This window comes from Rhinatrema bivittatum, chromosome 4, assembly GCF_901001135.1.
Source record: "Rhinatrema bivittatum chromosome 4, aRhiBiv1.1, whole genome shotgun sequence".
In the NCBI taxonomy this organism is placed as follows: Eukaryota; Metazoa; Chordata; class Amphibia; order Gymnophiona; family Rhinatrematidae; genus Rhinatrema; species Rhinatrema bivittatum.
Window position 1 is genome coordinate 200,031,827 of NC_042618.1, and position 20,858 is coordinate 200,052,684.

The 20,858-nt window shown below is 40.5% G+C and overlaps 1 protein-coding gene across 1 annotated transcript in view; it reads right to left on the minus strand.

The window, feature by feature from the left end:
* Positions 1 to 20,858, minus strand: part of CACNA2D2 (calcium voltage-gated channel auxiliary subunit alpha2delta 2) — a 1,734,543-nt gene that overhangs the window by 1,420,022 nt on the left and 293,663 nt on the right. The window lies entirely within an intron of this gene.

The following is a 20,858-nucleotide window of genomic DNA, read 5'->3' on the forward strand; positions in this document are numbered from 1 at the left end:
AATTTCCATTAACCCCACCCAAACATCTCCCATTTGACTACTAATCCCTTATTTGAATATGCACAGAAATCTAAGATCAGCAAACAAAGCACTGCTAACTATTCCATCAGTCAAGACAGCCAGATTAACACAAGTAAGGGATAGGGCCCTATCCCTAGCAGGATCTATAATATGGAACACCATGCCGGTGGAAATCAGATTGCAAAGAGACATCAAAACCTTCAGAAAAAATTTAAAAACATGGCTATTTAAGCAAGCATACCACAAAGAGAATTGAGAGTAGAACCCAGGGAAATGTTAGTCGTGGTCAGGCAAACTCCCACACACACACACCTTTCTTCTTAAAGTGTGTCTTCTCTTTTTTTATATTCTAAATTCTTCCTTTTATTTTAAACAACACAGAACTAGAGTTAAGTAGTACTAATCTTATAGCGGAGTAAGAAAAACTGGACATGACTTATAACACCCACCAAATAATATTTATTATGAAATTATGTTACAGTATTTTGATGGCACCTGTTTAAGAGTTAGAATTCTAGACGCTTTATACAACATATAGTTTTTGTGCCCTATTGTGAACCATTGTGATGGCACCCGCTTAATGAAAGTATAGAAAAGATTTTAAATAAATAAATAAATAAATAAATAAATAAATACAATTTTCCGGTACACTATTTATCGCATGCGATATGGCATTATCGCATGTAATAGGTCTTAACGCAATTTGAAAAATGACCCTGTCAGTCCTGTATTCCATTTATTGGATAAATCTGGAAATTCTTCCTTGGGCTTTATGCTCTGTATTATTTTGTTAAAGTACAAACTGAAGGTTTCTTTAATCCATGTCCTGAAATAATCTCTCTCAATATTGTGCCAGAGACAGATTCCTGAAAGGACTCCAAGGAGCTCAATACAAAATGTCTTATCTCAATCCCAGCAGCTTTGCAAATATGCAAAGAATTCCTTACTTGGAATAGTAAATTTTTCTTGTAATTCTTGAAAGCTATGAATGACCTTGGAATTTGCAATAAACATTTGTTGAATATTTTTGAATCCGCCAGGCTGAATCCTCCACCTCCAAACCCTTCCAAGCACAAAATAACAACACAATTTCAGGGGTCATCTCACCAATCTTCCCCCTCCCCAGTTAGGAAAGATCACTCAGTAATATCCCCTCTTCTCTTTTCCTGTCTGAAAAAGTTGCTCTTTTATATGCTCTTCGTAAGTACGTAAGTACTTCTTGTACGGCTGTACGTAAGTACAGCCGTACAAGAATCTATATCGCTCCCGACGCTAAAATATTGAAGTTGGTTCCTCACATTTAATGAATGTTTTTTTCATTTTTAATCATCACAGCGCATAAGTATTTGTCGCTTTTGAGCTAAGTACTGACCAGACATCATGGAGTAAGTTCAATTTCCATCTCTGACCGCCATTATATATATTATTTTAGTCGTCTGACATTCAAAGAACTCTCATGCTGTATTGTCTTCCACGCAGATTTATATAGATGGCTCGTTTTCACCTGGAGATCCCTGAGGAAGGAGTATAAGACTCCGAAACACTACAGTGTCGGAGGCAAACTTCAGGACCGTGCAAGCCAGCTCTCTCTACGTGGCAATTTAAGATAAGTGCACACACTAGTGACTTAAAGCATACAGTGATTGTGCTCCAGCCTTATCGCACTGGTTGGTGCATAAACAAATCAATCTGCAACCTATGATTATACTAGCCTTAAGTATCATAGGCTTTATCAATAAGCCACAAATTCATTGAGGCCATTTATGACGGTTGCTAGATATATCTATTTATGAGCTCTTTTCCAGCTGAATATTGATAATTTGGGGGATTGAGATAAGAGCATACACTGATCCCAGGGCCAGACTGACTTTTGCAAAGGTACTGAGTGGTTGCAACCCTAAAGGGGATACAGTGGGATTGAGGGTTGGTTTCCATGTGGTAGGTTTGCATAAAATCGCTGTTGGGCAGACTAGATGGACATTTTTGTTTTTTCATCTGTCATTATTTACTATGTTACGTATTTGGTATTTTGCAGCATCAGAATACATTTTCAAAGAAAATGGGCCATATAACTTTCTGATGCATTGTAAGAAAAATTTTCCTATGCTTTTCATGTATCAACAAATATCTGGAAATAACCAAATATTTTGGCCAAGAAATAAAAGCTTGCCTATTCTATGGAAAAAGACAGTCTCATGAAAGAGTCTTGATCTTGGGGAAACACAAGGATAATGAACAGTTCCCCCTAGATTACTATTCCTTATCCACTGACCTCTTCAAGAGGTTTGTACAATCCAAATTATCCACAAATAGAAGACCTTCTTCTTTAGAAGCTCTCTGTCCTGTTCTCAGGTATTCCATTTCAATACAGAGATGCACTTTTGTTTCTAAATGACAAGAACATATCAAAATGACAAAGCACATAATGAAATGTAATTATGTCATTTATGTGAATGCTTGTTTTAAAAAAATCCTTCAGCTCTGACCTCAGCCATCCCTCCTCCTGCCTGCCCTTGAAAAAAATGTGTCGGGTCTGGTGCAGGCAAATCTCCTTACCTGCTACCCACCCACCCAACCTGTGCACACAATAAGGTGATTTGGTCCTCTGGTCAAGCCTTCCCTTTCACCAGCCCTTAATCCCTGCCCTCTGCAAATCCTCAAGATGAGTCGACAGCAGGAGTCCCTGATACCCTCTCTGGCATGGCTCCAGCATAATTCTGAAAATATTCTGCTATGCTACTAGTAGATACTCTCTTCTTTCCCCTTCCCTCCAAGTTCATCTCCTTCCCTGACTCCAGACTTCTCATCTTCTCATCTTCTCTCATTCCTGCCTTCCTCCCTCCATGTTCTTCTCTTCTATCTGTCTCCATTCCTTTTCTCTTTCTCCCTAGTACCTTTCAGTGACCTCTCTTCTTGTCTTGATCCCAAGGAAGATCTGTGGCAGCACCAGGAATCAGGGCTGCGAGGAGACATGAAGAGTATAATGAAGGCAGATGCTCCCAGTCTCTGCAGTTGCATCTATTTCCCCTCCCTATGAACTTTCTATTTAGAAAGGAATCAAATGCTGCATAGAACAAGGAACAGGAGCATCTCTAGGCCCACCAGCAAACATTATATCTTATACCGTTCCTGTGCTGATTCACTATCTGCTGCCAGTATTCTGACTCAGTTGGGGGAGGGGGTGAATGGCTCTTGGAGGAAACTGGAAGAGTAGATTCTCATTCACTCCTGCTGGGCTGTAGTGAATCTTCCTTTCCCCAGGAGCCAGAGTGATGCAGAGCAAAATACTGCTCCACCTATGACTCACTTTCTGCTGCCATAGTGGCTCTGCAGCACTCAGTCTCCATATGTCTTTATCCATGGAACTGCACTATAGGCTTCCTCTTCCATTCTGCCACCTCTCTGTGGCCACATCTTGTCAGTCCAGAAGAGTGGACAGTTCTAGAGGAGGAGTACAACTCTGAGAAACTCCTGGCAAATCCAAGAGGGCTGGCATTCTATACCTGTTTTCCTTTGGTCATCTCCTTATCTAACTTTTCAAGCTGAGGACTAAACAGGTTTGCATCCTCTAAAGAGATTCCAAGCAAGTGGCCCTTAAGAAGCAGACTAGTTTCTCAGTCACAAGCCTCTTATAGCTGCTGCTCCATAGGCCATCACCTTGGAGGAGTGAGAGACAGAGTAAGAGTCCACATGGTTAAAGAACTTTGATGCTTTACTCATTGCCAATAAGGCTGGAAAGTAGGTCAGCTATAGCTATCCTGGGTTTACTAATGGCCACCTGCATATTCTTATACAACATCAAAAATCAAATAGCACACAGAAGAACATAAGAACATAAGAAAATGCCATACTGGGTCAGACCAAGGGTCCATCAAGCCCAGCATCCTGTTTCCAACAGTGGCCAATCCAGGCCATAAGAACCTGGCAAGTACCCAAAAACTAAGTCTATTCCATGTAACCATTGCTAATGGCAGTGGCTATTCTCTAAGTGAACTTAATAGCAGGTAATGGACTTCTCCTCCAAGAACTTATCCAATCCTTTTTTAAACACAGCTATACTAACTGCACGAACCACATTCTCTGGCAACAAATTCCAGAGTTTAATTGTGCGTTGAGTAAAAAAGAACTTTCTCCGATTAGTTTTAAATGTGCCCCATGCTAACTTCATGGAGTGTCCCCTAGTCCTTCTACTATCCGAAAGAGTAAATAACCGATTCACATCTACCCATTCTAGACCTCTCATGATTTTAAACACCTCTATCATATCCCCCCTCAGTCGTCTCTTCTCCAAGCTGAAAAGTCCTAACCTCTTTAGTCTTTCCTCATAGGGGAGTTGTTCCATTCCCCTTATCATTTTGGTAGCCCTTCTCTGTACCTTCTCCATCGCAATTATATCTTTTTTGAGATGCGGCGACCAGAATTGTACACAGTATTCAAGGTGCGGTCTCACCATGGAGCGATACAGAGGCATTATGACATTTTCCGTTTTATTCATCATTCCTTTTCTAATAATTCCCAACATTCTGTTTGCTTTTTTGACTGCCGCAGCACACTGAACCGACGATTTCAATGTGTTATCCACTATGACACCTAGATCTCTTTCTTGGGTTCTCATTTCCAAGGATTAATAAACGTGGATTAATAAACGTGGAGGCGGCATAGCATTAATTATTGAAAAAAAAAATGTAAATGTGAACTGATTCCAACAACACCCCCCCCCCCCCCCAAACCACGAAATTGCACTATTTGATACAGAACACAAACAAATATGCATTATATACTGCCCACCCAGCCTGCTTGACCTAAACCTATCTCCTTTAATAGAATATTTAACAATTAACCTAAACACATCAAAACCTACCATCATAATGGGTGATTTTAACCTTCACATGGACGTGATTCCACTAACAAATACATGCCAAACACTAAACGATACAATGGAAGCACTGGGGTTCACATTAATTACAGATAAACCCACACACAAAGCTGGCCATTCCCTCAACCTGACATACAATAATCATAACTTCACTGAACACTTAAATACCAGCTATAATCAAATTCCATGGTCAGATCACTTCTTAATCCAATCCGACATCAAACTCATAGAACCAAAAGAAATACAGAAAAATGAGCCCCTAGAATTTAAATATTGTCCCCCCTTTAACCATGACATTCTAAAAAATAAATTAGAAGAAACTTTAATAAACCTCAACCACCAAAACTGTATAGACGCAACAACAGAATGGATAACTAAAACAAGTAAATTGGCAGACGACATTAACCCTACTAGAACAATACAAATCCATGAACCAAAACAGAAAAACCCTTGGTTTAATGAAAAATTAAAGGAAATTAAACAAAATCTGAGAAAAAAAGAAAAAAAAAAGGGAAAAAAGACAAATCAGTGGAAAATTTAACCAAATTTAGGAAACAACTAGCCTTTTATAAAAAAAATAATTCTTGAAGCAAAAAAACAATTCTTCAATTCAAAAATTGAAAAATTTTCAAACAATCCATGAACACTATTCAACATAGTTAAAAATCTGACTAAGGATAAAGCAGATATGCCCCAAGCCCCACAAGAGAACAAATGCAATGACCTAGCACACTATTTTTCAAATAAAATCACAAACCTTAAAGCAAAGATTCCATCCCTAACAAAACAGGAAATCAAAATGCAAAAAAAGAGATGTGACACAATTCTCCACATTCGATGAGGTATCCCAGACCGAAGTTGAATGCATGATAAAAAAACTGAATCCCGCACCACATAAAATTGACACCATTCCCACCACAGTTATAAAAAAACTAGCTGATATAACCTCATACACACTAACCAAAACCTATCACTCAGTGAAGGAGTTATGCCAGACTCACTCAAAAACGCAATAATAAAACCAATTCTGAAAAAGAAAAACAGTGACCTGTCTTAAGTAACTATAGACCTGTTTCAAACTTGCCCATGATCGCAAAATTAATAGAAAAAGCAGTACAAAAGCAACTAGCAGAACATCTAGACAACAATAACAATCTCTTCCCATCACAACATGGTTTCAGAAAACACTATAGCACTGAAACGTTACTAATCTCTCTAAGATACCGTACTTCACGGATTTGACAGCGGAAAACACTACATCATGATACTGCTAGATCTGTCAGCAGCATTTGACACGGTAAACCATGACATACTATTGAAAAGACTGGAAGAAATAGGATTACAAAACAAAACAATTGAATGGTTCAAATCCTATCTTAACAATAGATCTTATCAGGTACAGATAAAAAACTCAATATCAGACAAAATCACACTAGAGACAGGAGTCCCCCAGGGTTCAGCACTCTCAGCAACTCTATTTAACATTTACATGCTCCCCCTCTGCCACCTACTGGCTGGGCTAGGCATCATACACTACATATATGCTGACGACATTCAATTGATTCTACCGGTTGAAGAATCAATTGAAAAAACACTAAACTTTGCAATGTTATACCTAGACATAATTAAACAACTATTAAACCAAATGGAACTAGTAATTAACATTGAAAAAACAGAATTTATACATCTTGAACGAAAAAACATTGAAAGAATTCAAAATCCCATTCGACTTAAAAATGACAAATCAATAGAATTAACTGATAAAGCTAGAAACTTAGGAGTAATTATAGACACGGAACTGAGCCTTAAGCAACACATATCAATAAAAGCAAGAGAAGGCAACGCCAAACTAATGGTCCTTAGAAAACTAAAAACCTTATTAAATCAGGAACACTTTCATACAGTACTACAAGCATTAATATTTGCCAGCACGGACTACTGTAATTCACTTTTCCTAGGATTACCATACACCACTATCAGACCACTGCAAATACTACAAAACTCGGCTGCCAGAATACTTACTGGTAAAGGCAGAAGAGATCATATCACCCAAACACTTGCAGATTTACACTGGCTCCCAATAGAACAGAGAATTCAATTTAAAACATTATGCACAGTTCATAAGCTAATAAATGACAAAAATTCTGACTGGCTAAACACTGCATTACGACTACATGTCCCTCAAAGAAATCTCAGATCGGCCAATAAAGCTCTGCTAACCATACCCTCAGTCAAAACAGCAAAGTTGACCCAAGTTAGAGAGAGAGCACTATCTTTGGCAGGACCATTACTATGGAATACATTACCCCTGGAATTAAGACTAATGAAAGAATTAAAACTCTTCAAAAAAGGCTTAAAAACATGGCTCTTCAAAAAAGCATTTCACAGTGAGGTAGCGGAATAACAACACATAGACAAAGCAGGAAGTCACCGAGAAAAAGCAGAACTGCTTATTTTTTATTATCTCCTCACAATTAAGTATTAAATGAGAGACAGTTAATCATAAATGGTAACTACACCCATTCCCCAATTAGAGTATATTATTGAACTATGTAACCGTATAATAATGGCACCCCATGGATAATTTAGAAACCACATATTTGTGCCTAACTGTAAACCGTTGTGATGGTACACTACTAAACGACGGTATAGAAAAGTTTCAAATAAATAAATAAATAAATAATAACTCAAGACACATTCTAAATGATTGACAGATTGCAGTAAGAGATCATTAGTCTCATAGTTCTATTATAGAACTGTCTCCCTTCTCCTCTCAGTAGCATCCTATATATTAGCACACTAGCAGTATATTTTACAGGAATAGTAGTCTTATGAGCTATTCCAACAACAGCAGAATCTTTATTCTTAGGTAGCCTTCTCAACCTACTCAAAGCTTTGAGAACAGTAGCCTAGCCTTTTTAAAATCAGCCCCTCTGTACCTCAGTGTTCTGTAAATACCTGGTTGCATTTAGCATCTGTACTAAACAGATGCTCATTAGGAATATCAGCCTTTGTTACTACAGTCTCCAACCTGAGCACCAGAGCAGTTTTCACAGTGAGCAAACTCATGGAGGACTCACTGAACAGTTGAGTTTGTTTTATGGATGGCCGTACTAGTTCATAATCTGAATGTATTTATTTATCAACCACCACTCCAAAGATTCTTGAAAGAGTCCCAGAAAATACAAGCCATATCATATTTCTCAGTGTCTCTTATATCAGTACCAAGAAAGGACCCACTATGATTTCTTTCTCTTGGGATGACTGCCTACTTTGCCTTCAGAAAATCCCATGAGAATAAAAAGTTCTTGCCCATGCATCAATTTGAGTAACTACCCCATATCTTCCCTGCCTGATACCAGCAGCAAACTAGGCAGAAGTGATGACTATTAGGGGTGTGCATTCATTTGCAATGTATTGGTAATCCGCAACGTATAGGGCCATATTCGTTGTATTCGTGGGGAAGTGCAATGTATTGCACTTCCCCACGAACACAACAAATCTTCAACGAATTATTCGGCCGTCTAAAGGAGCAAATTTAAACAAACCCCCCACCCTCCTGATCCCCCCAAGACTTACCAAAACTCCCTGGTGGTCCAGCGGCGGGGTCTAGGACCCATCTACTGCACTCACGCCGTTGGCTGCCGGTATTCAAAATGGGGCCGATAGCCTTTGACCTTACTATGTCACAGGGGCTACCGGTGCCATTGGTTGGCCCCTGTCACATGGTAGGAGCAATTGATGGCCAGCGCCATCTTGAATACTGTGACATAGTGAAGGCAAAGGCTATCTGTGCCATTTTGAATACAGGCAACCGATGGCCCGAGTGCAGGAGGTCACTCCTGGACCCCTGCTGGACCACCAGGGACTTTTGGCAAGTCTTGTCAGTCCAGAAGAGTGGACAGTTCTAGAGGAGGAGTACAACTCTGAGAAACTCCTTGCAAATCCAAGAGGGCTGGCATTCTATACCTATTTTCCTTTGGTCATCTCCTTATCTGACTTTTCAAGCTGAGGACTAAACAGGGACTTTTGGCAAGTCTTGTGGGGATCCCCCACAAGACTTGCCAAAAGTCCCTGGTAGTCCAGCGGGGGTCAGGGAGCGACCTCCTGCACTCGGGCCGTCGGCTGCCAGTATTCAAAATGGTGCCAATAATCTTTGCCCTTACTATGTCACAGGGGCCAACCAATGGCACCGGTAGCCCCTGTGACATAGTAAGGGCAAAGGCTATTGGCGCCATTTTGAATATTGGCAGCCGACGGCCCGAGAGCAGGAGGTCACTCCCGGACCCCCGCTGGACCACCAGGGACTTTTGGCAAGCCTTGTGGGGGTCAGGAGGGTCCCCCAAGACTTGCCAAAAGTCCCTGGTGGTCCAGCAGGGGTCTGGGAGCGACCTCCTGCACTCGGGCCGTCGGCTGCCAGTATTCAAAATGGCGCCAATAGCGTTTGCCCTTACTATGTCACAGGGGCTACCGGTGCCATTGGTCGGCCCCTGTCACATAGTAGGAGCACAAGATGGCGCTAGCCGTCCATTGCTCCTACCATGTGATGGGGTCAACCAATGGCACCGGTAGCCCCTGTGACACAGTAAGGTCAAAGGCTATCGGCGCCATTTTGAATACCGGCAGCCGACGGCATAAGTGCAGTAGATGGGTCCCGGCCCCCCCACTGGACCACCAGGGAGTTTTGATAAGTTTTTGGGGGGTCAGGAGGGTGGGGGGTTGTAGTTAATTACATTTTAGCCGGGAAACGAATAAGAATGAACGCATGAACTTATCAGGGGCCCCCCTTGCCGAATGCAACGTATCTGCCCCCTGACAAATATGAATACCGAATGTAACGTATGCGGTCCCTTTGCATATCCCTAATGACTATAGGTATAGAAAGTGGTAGGATGCACTTTAGATTGTAAAGCTGCTGTTCTCTATTGTACTTTCCAATCAGTAGTACTTCGAGGTCATGATGGCTGGGGAGGTATTAGAGAAGTCATCCTTACAAACAAGATCACAACATTTTTTTTCTTATGGCATTTTCTAACCTGTTTTTACAATGTGTTGCAAGGCAGACTAGTCTTTAATTTTATTTTCAGCAAATTATATGAATATTTGTAGGTTGTGATACCTTTCATTGAAACATCAAAATAGATTGGTATATCTAGAGCATGAACCTTACAGATCACCTAGGCCTCTTCTTCAAAAGCAACTAACAGGAAAGAACATTATCTCTTGAAATTGATAAAACGGTCAGTTACTTTTCCTAGCAGAAATCTGTCTAGCACATTCAGATAATGGCACAGTTTGACTAGGTAAAAGTCCTTGCCAGCTCTATACTAAATAAAGGAGGAAAAGAAACAGAGAGAAGTCACACACAAGATGGATCACTGCAATTCCAATGCTTGCAAAATAAACTTCAATAAAACTCAGATGCAATTAACTGGATGCTCAGCCATTCTACTCAACATCTTCATCAACCCACTAGGTCATATTAATACATTTCTTTTGCTGTTGTTGCATGTTGTTTTTAAATACATTCCACAAAAGTAAATGTATTCAAGATAAACAGCAATATGATGCAGAGGCCAATTAAAGTGATTTCACTTTTGCAGTTTCCTGGGTTTTTTTTTTTTTAATTTTTAATCATTTATTCATTTAAAATGCTCAATATCTGGCTCTTTTCTTAATTGTGAAATCGCTAATCTGTTCTGAAAAATATATGTATGAAAAGCAATCCTTATTGATGTTGAACTATTAGGAAATGGAAAGCTTTACTTTTTATCCCAGGAAGCTTCAAGGACCATGTGGGAAGCAGCTGGTGTATTCATTTTCTGGTGGCACTATGATGGCAAATAAAGTTGGAGGATATTGCTTAGGCTCTGATTCCTTTTGGTACAGGAAAAGAGCCATAAAATAAAAGCTTTGGCAGCATCCGTGCCTGGATGCCTCAAATTAGGATGTTCCAAAGCCTGGAAACCCAAGGGTCTCAAAATGAAAGGGTGGTAAGTAGTAGCACTCATACTCAGATGTCTACGAAGTCCATAATGAAGGTGGGGCCAGTTTCACTACTTGGATGGCTGAGGAGATGAAATATAGAATGCTAAGGTGATGGGGGAAGGAGAAGTTCTCCTAATAAAAGGGTTAAAAGGTATCCCTATTGGAAACACAAATCCCTATTGGAAACACCAGCTACAAAGTTCAATTTGATGAACATTTGAAAAGAAAGAATATTGAAGAATAAGAAGTAAAAAATTATACATTTACAGTGATTGCAAAGTTTTACTTTCCAAAGAGTATAATGTATTTGTTGTATCCTTGGATATACTTCTCAGCTAAGGTATGCTTTCCATTTTGCCTACCCACTATGTCAAAGGGAGATCCCCTTATGAGTTAACAATTTTCCGTATACCCTTGGCAAATATTCTGATCATGATCTAGTATGATAATGGGGACAATGTTCTCCTTTATATTTGAAATCTGTGGGGTAATCTTTGTCTTGTTCAAGAATTTGCATGTTACACTGGATTAAAAAGTTTTAGAAATTGTCTGTTTCAGTGCTAAAATGTGCCATATATTTTTGATGTTGATATGCTGAATTCAAATATGAAAACTGAACCTGCTGATTGGCTACTATTTCCATGATACTTAAGTTTTTACATTTTAAGTCTAAGTGTATTGTGTAGATAGTGCTTAGATAGTAAAGTTTTAATTATAAATTGTAAATGTAGGTCTTTTCGTTTATTTATAGTTGCATAAATATTTCACCAGTCTTATTTATGTAACACTTTAAAAATTAAATCAGCAAAGGGATTATAGAAATAAATTTACTATGAAACAAAAAGCCAAAAACTATTATGTATATAGATGTACATAGTTTAGTCTTTATTCAGTGGCTACTTGCATTTTCTTGGCTTGTCTCTTGTATTCATTGTCATGGTTTTGCCTGCTGTGCAGTCTTCCCTCCACCAGGAGTCCTCAGCGAACCTTACTCATTACCTTGCCAGTTACTTCCTCACTGATTCTACTACACCCAAGCCTCAGCTTTACTTAACCCAGCCTGCTCAATGCCTCAGTGCCTCTTCATTGAGTCACTTCAGCTCTCTGACTTGGCCACTCTTACTTTACTATTCTACCTTTATTAGCCTTGTGGCCTCCATGCCTTCTGCCTTGCCTAGCCTTGTGGCCTCCAGGCATCCTGCTTTGCCTAGCCTTGTAGCTTCCTGGCCTTCTGCTTTGCCTTGTGGCCTATCCAGGCCTTCTGCCTTGCCTTGTGACCCACCTGGGACTCTTGCTTTGTGGCCTTTCTCGGATCCTTAATTTGCTCTATGGCCTCCTGCCATCTTCTGGGCCCATCAAGGCCTTCTGGCCTTGTTCTGCGGCCTCCCTGCCATGCTCTGTGCCCTTCTGCACTTTTCTGTCTTACCTTATGGCCTCTAGGTCTAATAGGATTACCTTGCCCAGTCTCATGCCCTGTTGGGCTTTCTTGTTCCATCTTAGCTGTCTAGTCCAGTCCTGTCCTTGTCCAGTCCTGTCTTTGTCCGGTTCTTGTCCTGCCCAGTCCATTTCAGTCCCTTATCTATTCCCCAGGCCTTGCCCTTGTCCTTTGCCTCAGATCCAGCCCTTAGCCAGTACCTGTATTCAGCTCTCAGCCTATGCCTGCCCTCAGCTTCCAGCCTGCCATGCCTTGTCCAGCCTGCCTTGTCTCATCCTGCCTCATCCAGCTATGCCTGACCTCAGCTCCCAGCCTGTAGTCAGCTCACAGTCTGTGCCCTGATGTTCCACAGAAGACAAGTCCTACTGGCCCCCAGAACTCAAGGGCCCAATCTGCAGGGGAGGCATTGATTAGGCTGAAGACCAGCTCCAGTCCTGTTCTTCAGCCCTGTACTGCTTCTGTCAGGTCATCCCTGACTCCAGCCTGCCAATCCAAGACATTCATTAAAAGGAACATCTCTTGTCACTATCCAGCAATAGTCTGCAAGCACTGATGGACTCCATTTGCCATTGCTACAATGTCCTGGTGAAATCACTTGCCATGCTCATCACTCACTGCTCTGCAGTTTGGAGGAAAGGAAATCTAGATAAGAGTGCAAAAAATGTATCTTTAGTGACATGTTGCAGCAAAGGCTTTTGCATGCCTTGAGGGGGTTTCCACCAACTCTTTGTAGTTGTCTGCTTTCTTTCTGAGAAAATTTGTTACCGCTAACTGGAAGGCTTTCCATGCCATTTTTTCTTGCCATGCAATGCACGGTTAAATGCATCATCTCGAAGACGTTGATGATACTGCAGGCCAAGAAAGTCACTTTCTTTTAACTTAGCTTCACTTAAACTTGGAAATTTACCACTGAAGTACTTGAAGGCTGCTTTAGTTTTCTCCATGGCTTGAAAAAGTTCTTCATCAGACCCAGCTTGGTATGTAAGGATGGTAACAAAATTTTCTTTGCATCAACTCATGCTGGATGCTAATATGAGATCCTTCCCCTTCTTAACTCACTTATCCTCCACAATTCCCAAAGGCTGTATTATATTGACCTAGTAGCATATCTTGAGAAGTAGTCAATCAACAATTTTAAGCATCATTTTCATACTCAGTGACCCAGATTTAGTAAAGTTTGACTGCATGCATTTCAGAAGCATTTTAGCTGACATCAATATTATTGATGTTCTAATTTTAAGGCCAGTTGTAGTACGAACATTATGAAGGCACATACATTTATTGGCTGGCTGCTCAGTTTATTTACAGTTCATTCTCCACTTCCAGCTTGATCCTCAGTTCTGTCGCCCTTCCTTCTTTCTACCCAGCTTGATTCTTGGACTTGTCCTCCCTCTCTCTAGTGAACTGTAGTCATCTTTCCCTATCTATCAACCTCCTTCTCTACAGCTCTCCCTCTCTCCCCTGCTATTTTGCACTCACCTCACAGGGACATAAGAATCGCTATTCAGGGTCAGACCAAGGGTCTATCAAGACCAGTATCCTGCATCATTTATTAAATTCCATCCCTTCAAACCATGCTCTCTTGTCCCCTTAAAAAAGTGAAGGCTACAATTTGGGGCTCACCCCCACCCTACTATCTATCCTCCCCAAAGCTTACCCCATAGATAGGATGGTCTTTTGAAGACAGGCTCAATCCCTACTTGCTACTACCCCACCTGTGCCATCTTGGAAAATGGCACTGTCTGACTCATGTGCTCCTCTACAAGTACTGGGGCAAAGGAGGGCATGGGGTCAGCAGATGCTGGAGCAAGTGGGGATAGCTTCTGCCCCCAGAAAATCACCCTATCTTTGCTTTAAGAGAACAGGGTATGGGAGGGGACCTAAAATTAGTTCTTTCACTTATTTTGGGAGACAATGGTGTGGGGCAAAATAAATGACACCTTGTCATAATGACCCACGAGTGGCTTGGGTTCAGATGGGCCCCTTTAACAGCATATGCGGGTGCATATGAACCACTACGCTGCTGGAATGGCTGTTTTTTGTGAAAATGGGCCTAAAAAGCCATTTTTGAGTCCCTTTTGCAAATTCACACACTGAGTTACCGTTATTTTGTATGATTTTGCATTGCAGCAGTTCATTAATGTGAGATTTATTAAACATGCATATGTAGCGAAGTAAATGAGAAGGCTTACTATTGTGAAGCCCCCTTTTGCAAAGTTTGTCACAAATAGGGATTTGAATCGTTTTTTGACAATTTAAAATATCGTCCGATATATTTTAAATCGTCAAAAATCGTTAGAGGCGCGATACAATAGGAATTCCCCCGATTTATCGTCAAAAATCATAAATCAGGGGAAGGGGGAGGGGAAGGGGGAAGGCGGGAAAACCGGCACACTAAAACAACCCTAAAACCCACCCCGACCCTTTAAAATAAACCCCCCACCCTCCCGAACCCCCCCAAAATGTCTTAAATTACCTGGGGTCCAGTGGGGGGGTCCCGGTGTGATCTTCCACTCTCTGGCCACGGGTGCATTAATAGAAATGGCGCCGGCGCTACCTTTGCCCTGTCATATGGCACTGGCCATACGGCCGGCGCCATTTTGCAATACTGCCGTATTGCAAAATGGCGCCGGCCGTATGGCCGTATTGCCGTATGGCTGGCGCCATTTTGCAATATGGCAATACAATTCAAGTGCAGGAGGTCGCTCCCGGACCCCCGCTGGACTTTTGGCAAGTCTTGTGGGGGTCAGGAGGCCCCCCCAAGCTGGCCAAAAGTCCCTGGGGGTCCAGCGGGGGTCCGGGAGCGATCTCCTGCGCTCGTGACGTCGGGGGACAGGAACCAAAATGGCACTGGCGCTACCTTTGCCCTGTCATATGACACGGCAAAGGTAGCGCCGGCGCCATTTCTATTAATGCACCCGTGGCCAGAGAGTGGAAGATCACACCGGGACCCCCCCACTGGACCCCAGGTAATTTAAGACATTTTGGGGGGGTTCGGGAGGGTGGAGGATTTATTTTAAAGGGTCGGGGTGGGTTTTAGGGTTGTTTTAGTGTGCCGGTTTTCCCGCCCTCCCCCGATTTACGATTTACACGATTTTAAAAAAAACAAAACCGTGACGATCCGATTCCCCCCCCCCCCCCAGCCAAAATCGATCATTAAGACGATCGATCACACGATTCACATCTCTAGTCACAAAGTTTCACACAAAATACAGCACAAAACATTTTGGGGGAATTTTCAAAACATTTTTGTGCTTAAGTAGCTGGTACTCGCATACACAGTATTTTATAAACACCAAAAGTACAAGCATATTTTTGGGCTCATGCACATATACACTTTGTTTATTATCCATTTTATTTCGTGATGATTTTTATTCTGATTTTATTTTTATTTTACTTTGTTACAACTTATTTTAATTTCATATGCTTTATGTTATATTCACTCTATGGATGTTTTATTGTAAACCGCCTTGAACCTTGGAGGATGCAGTAGATAAGTATTTCTAAATAAATAAATAAATAAATAAATAAATAAATAGATTAATATATTAATATTTGTGCATGCCAAAAAGGGGCATCTAGGAGTGTTCCGGGATAGGGCCAAGAGTTATGTGTGAATGTTACTATTTTATATGTACATTTAGCAACTTATTTGAATCATTTAACTCCTGCTAATTATCTTGTACAACTGATATCAGACTTATCTATTGTTTAATCTTTACTATTGGTTGGATGAGAAGTCTGGGGGAACTGTGAGAAGTTCAAAGTGAAGAAGTAGTAGGGTCTCAATGACCTGGAAGAGGACTGGATGAACTGATGGATGTTTTGGTAAACTGGTGATTTAAATTACATGCACTTGTTTTAAAATATACTGACTTCTGCACATAAAACAGGTTTTTATGAAAGTAAGTTACACATTTTTTTCACATATAAAATATATGCATGTATGTCTTTAAAATAGGTAGGAAAAGTATGCACTTTCAATGTATTTAAGATAGCCACAAGTAAGGAAACATATACACTATGTTGGGAATAGACTTACAAGTATTTTATAATCTGTGGGTACCTGATATACACACATGCTATAAAAATACTGTAGTAGATCTCCATGTGAATATATATATATATATATATACATATATGGGGCCACATGGAGTTTTCTGAAAGTTACCCTCCCTAGTTTTAGCATCTTTTGCTTGTTTCTGGGCATTTTGTACTATTTTTCACTCAAAGCCCCCTTTTGTAAAAAGAAATATATGTGCATTCATTTGAAATGAAATAGATAAGACATATGTTGTTTCATTTCATTTTCAAAATGAAACAAAAGTGTGCACTATTTCCAAAGCTTAAAAAATACAAAAAGGGAAAAACCTAAATGACACAGAAATTGTCCCTCAAAATGAGACAAAACAATATGTCTCAAAATGTTTTGGCTTGCATACCCCTATACATCATCCACTTTGCTTCAGTCTTTATTGAATAAAATGTTAGGGAAATACAACACTGGAAACATTTGTACAGAACATAAGAAATTGCCATGCTGGTTTAGACCAAGGGTCCATCAAGCCCAGCATACTTTTTCCAACAGAGGCCAAACTAGGTCACAAGAACCTGGAATTACCCAAACACCAAGATGATCCCATGCCACTGATGCAATTAATAGCAGTGGCTATTCCCTAAGTAAACTTGATTAATAGCAGTTAATGGACTTCTCCTCCAAGGACTTATCCAAACCTTTTTTGAACCCAGCTACACTAACTGCACTAACCACATCTTCTGGCAACAAATTCCAGAGATTAATTGTGCGCTGAGTGAAAAAGAATTTTCTCCGATTAGTCTTAAATGTGCTACTTGCTAACTCCATAAAATCCCCCCTAGTCCTTCTATTATCCGAAAGTGTAAATAACCGATTCACATCTACTCGTTGAAGACCTCTCATGATCTTAAAGACTTCTATCATATCCCCCCTCAGCCATCTCTTCTCCAAGCTGAACAGTCCTAACCTCTTAAGCCATTCCTCATAGGGGAGCTGTTCCATCCCCTTTATCATTTTGGTTGCCCTTCTCTGTACCCTCTCCATCACAACTATATCTTTCTTGAGATGAGGTGACCAGAATTGTACATAGTATTCCAGGTGTGGTCTCAACATGGAGCGATACAGAGGCATTATGACATTTTCCATTTTATTAACCATTCCCTTCCTAATAATTCCTAACAATCTGTTTGCTTTTTTGACTGCAGCAGCACAATGAGCTGACGATTTTAAAGTATTATCCACTATGATGCCTACTCCACTATAGATGGAATAGAAGAAATGTTTAAGTAAATAATAGAATTAATAAAACTGAAGTAAATCACTCTGAAACTGAAAGATATAATAAAGAAAATTGACAAACATAACATAAGAACATAAGAATATCATACTGGGTCAGACCAAAGCTCTATCAAGCACAGTATCCTGTTTGCAACAGTGGCCAATCCAGGTCACAAGTTCCTGGCAGAGTCCCAAAGGATCAATAGAATCCATGCTGCTTATCCTAGGGATAAGCAGTGGATTTCTGCAACTCCACCTTAATAATGGTTAATGGACTTTTCCTGACACAAAAACTGATGCAAATTACAGAAGGAAAATTGATGGATAAAGTGCAAAACACCCTCTTCCTTCTAAAACATTTTATAACCATCTATTGTGGCCATCAAATAGACACTCCCGGTATCACTATACCTTCTTTGCCTTCTCTTTAATCATAGGCCAAAGTTCAATTTTTACAATTTTGTTGCAAATTAAAAGTCACTTATCTTATCTCAAATCGTATTTTGAAATATGATAAGTGACTTGTAATTTGCAAAATCATTATAAAAATTGAACATTGGCCTAAGATTAAAGAGAAGGCAAAGAAGGTATAGCGATACCGGGAGTGTCAATGATGGCCACAATAGATTGCTATAACTTCAGTTTGTGCCCCCTGGTCTTTGTTCTTTTCGAGAGTAAACAACTGATTAATGTTTATTCATTCCATTCCATTCATTATTTTATAGACTTCTATCATATCTCCCCTCAGCCATCTCTTTTCCAGGCTGAAGAGTCCTAACCTCTTTAGCCTTTCTTCATAGGGAAATCATTCCATCCCCCTTATCATTGTGGTCATCTTTCTCTATACCTGTTCTAATTCTGCTACATCTTTTTTGAGATGTGATAACCAGAACGTCACACAATACTCAAGATGAGGTTTCACCATGGAGCAATTCAGAGGCATTATGATATTCTCTGTTTTATTCTCCATTCCTTTCCTAATAATGCCTACATTTCTATTTGCTTTCTTGGTTGCTGCTGCACACTGCGCAGAGGATTTCAATGTTTTATCAACAATGATGCCTAGATCCTCTTCCTGAATGGTGACTCCTAATGTGGAACCTTGCATTGTGTAGCTATATTTTGGGTTACTCTTTCCTAAAAGGTGAATTTTAAAAGCTCAGCACATGCATCAATTGGGAAATGTATGCACAAGTCGGGTTGGCATGCACAGACCATATTTTAAAAAGAAGCCAGATAGACATGTAAAACCTGCTGCGCACACATATGAAAAGTTTCCAAAAAGGAGCGGGGCATGGTCATGGTCTGGACAAGGCATGGGCATGGGCATTTTTGGGCCTGGTAAGGAGATATACATGTAAATACTTATATGCCTCAGCGTGTGCCCAGGCAGATCCCCTGCCATGTAAGTTTACATCTGTTAGGGATGAGGTGTAAGTTGCAAAATAAAACTATTGTGCCATTTCTGAGGAGTTTAAAGGGTCTGGGGTAACTGGGGGAGTGTAGGCTATCAAACCAGAGGTGTTTGGAGGACCTCACTGTTAACTGGGTAAACTGGCAATGGTGTGGATGCACATCCCTTTTAAAATTCCCTGACCTACGTGGTAGAAGTCGGATTTATGCACCTATGCATGTGTCCACTTCAAATTTGGCATGCATCTGTGAACAGCTAGGTTATTTTCTAACATACACACATATGCTTATGTATGTTATAAAATGACTGTGTATCTCAGCTCGTGCCTGCACACTGGTTTGAAAGTTGCCATCCCTGTACATCACTTTGCACTTGTCCACATTAAATTTCATTTGCCATATGAATGCCCAGTTTCCCAGTTTTGCAAGGTCCTCTTGCAATTTCTCACTATCCTCTTGGGATTTAACAATTTTGAACAATGTTGTGGCATCCGCAGTTTTGATCACCTCACTCACTGTTCCCATTTCCAAGTAAATTTTAAATATGTTAAAAAGGAGTGGTCCTAGAACAGATCCCTGGGGCACTCCACTATTCACCTTTCTCAATTGAGAAAATTTACCATTTAGATTGACTTTCTGTTTGTTTTCTTAATCTTTTAACTAATTCCCAATCCACAATAGGAAACTGCCCCTATCTCATGACTTTTTAATTTCCTAAAGTAGTCTCTCATGAGGGACTTTGTCAAATGATTTCTGGAAATCCAGATACACTAGATCAACTGGCTCACCTTTATCCACATGTTTATTTATGCCCTCAAAAAACTGTAGCAGGTTGGTGAGGCAAGACTTGCATTGGCTAAATCCATGTTGGCTTTGTCCTATTAAACTATGACTATCTGTGTTCTGGCTCAGATAAAACATCCGTGTTTTATTATCCAGGCAGCTAAACTTTCCCCACAATCAGTCCTCATGACAAAGATTCTGTAAGTCTGAAATTATTTATTGTACAAGTAAATTCTACTCACAATTGTTGCATTTCAAGTGTGAGCCCCAGGCAAGAATCTTTGGTAACTGGAGATGAGGTAGGAGAAGGGAGAATGGAGTTTCTTGTGTTGCAAGGGTGGGAAGGTAAGAGGAATCTGAGGCTGATTTAGTCCTTAGAAGAAGGTGATAAAGGGAAGGTGAAACCCAATCCGTTTCAGGGGGTAACACAGACCACTGCTACTCAGAAGCAAGCATAGAGCAAACTGAACTCTCGTCGAGAGCTGCTAAATGAAATGCCTCCACAAGTTAGAGGCAGGGGACAGGGTCCAATGGCAGCAGCCTAAGAATCATGTAACACAGGGGGAGCATGAAGGGCAGTCCTTTGAACCTATAAGGCACCCTGGAAAACTTAAGTTAGATTGAGTGGGATTCAAGCTCTCCCGATGATGAGAGAAAGTGGAGGGGGGAGGGGGCCTCTTAAAGGCAAAGGCTCACAGATTTTTATCATAGGTTATATCATAGGTTATAAACAGATACAAACATGTACCCATTGCTGGGGACAGAACAATCTGTATGTTCAGTAATTTTGCTCATTATGATAGTTTTCTACCATTTTGCCAGCATAGATGTTAGATTCACTGATCCATAGTGTCCTGGATCACCCTGGATCCCTCCTTAAAAATTGGAGTTACATTAGTAATGCTTCAGTCTTCAGGTACTATTCAATTTTAATGACAGTTTACAAATTATCAAAAGAAGTTCTTCAATTTCATTTTCAGTTATTTTCATCCGGTCCAAGTGATTTGCTACTCTTTAGTTTGTCAATT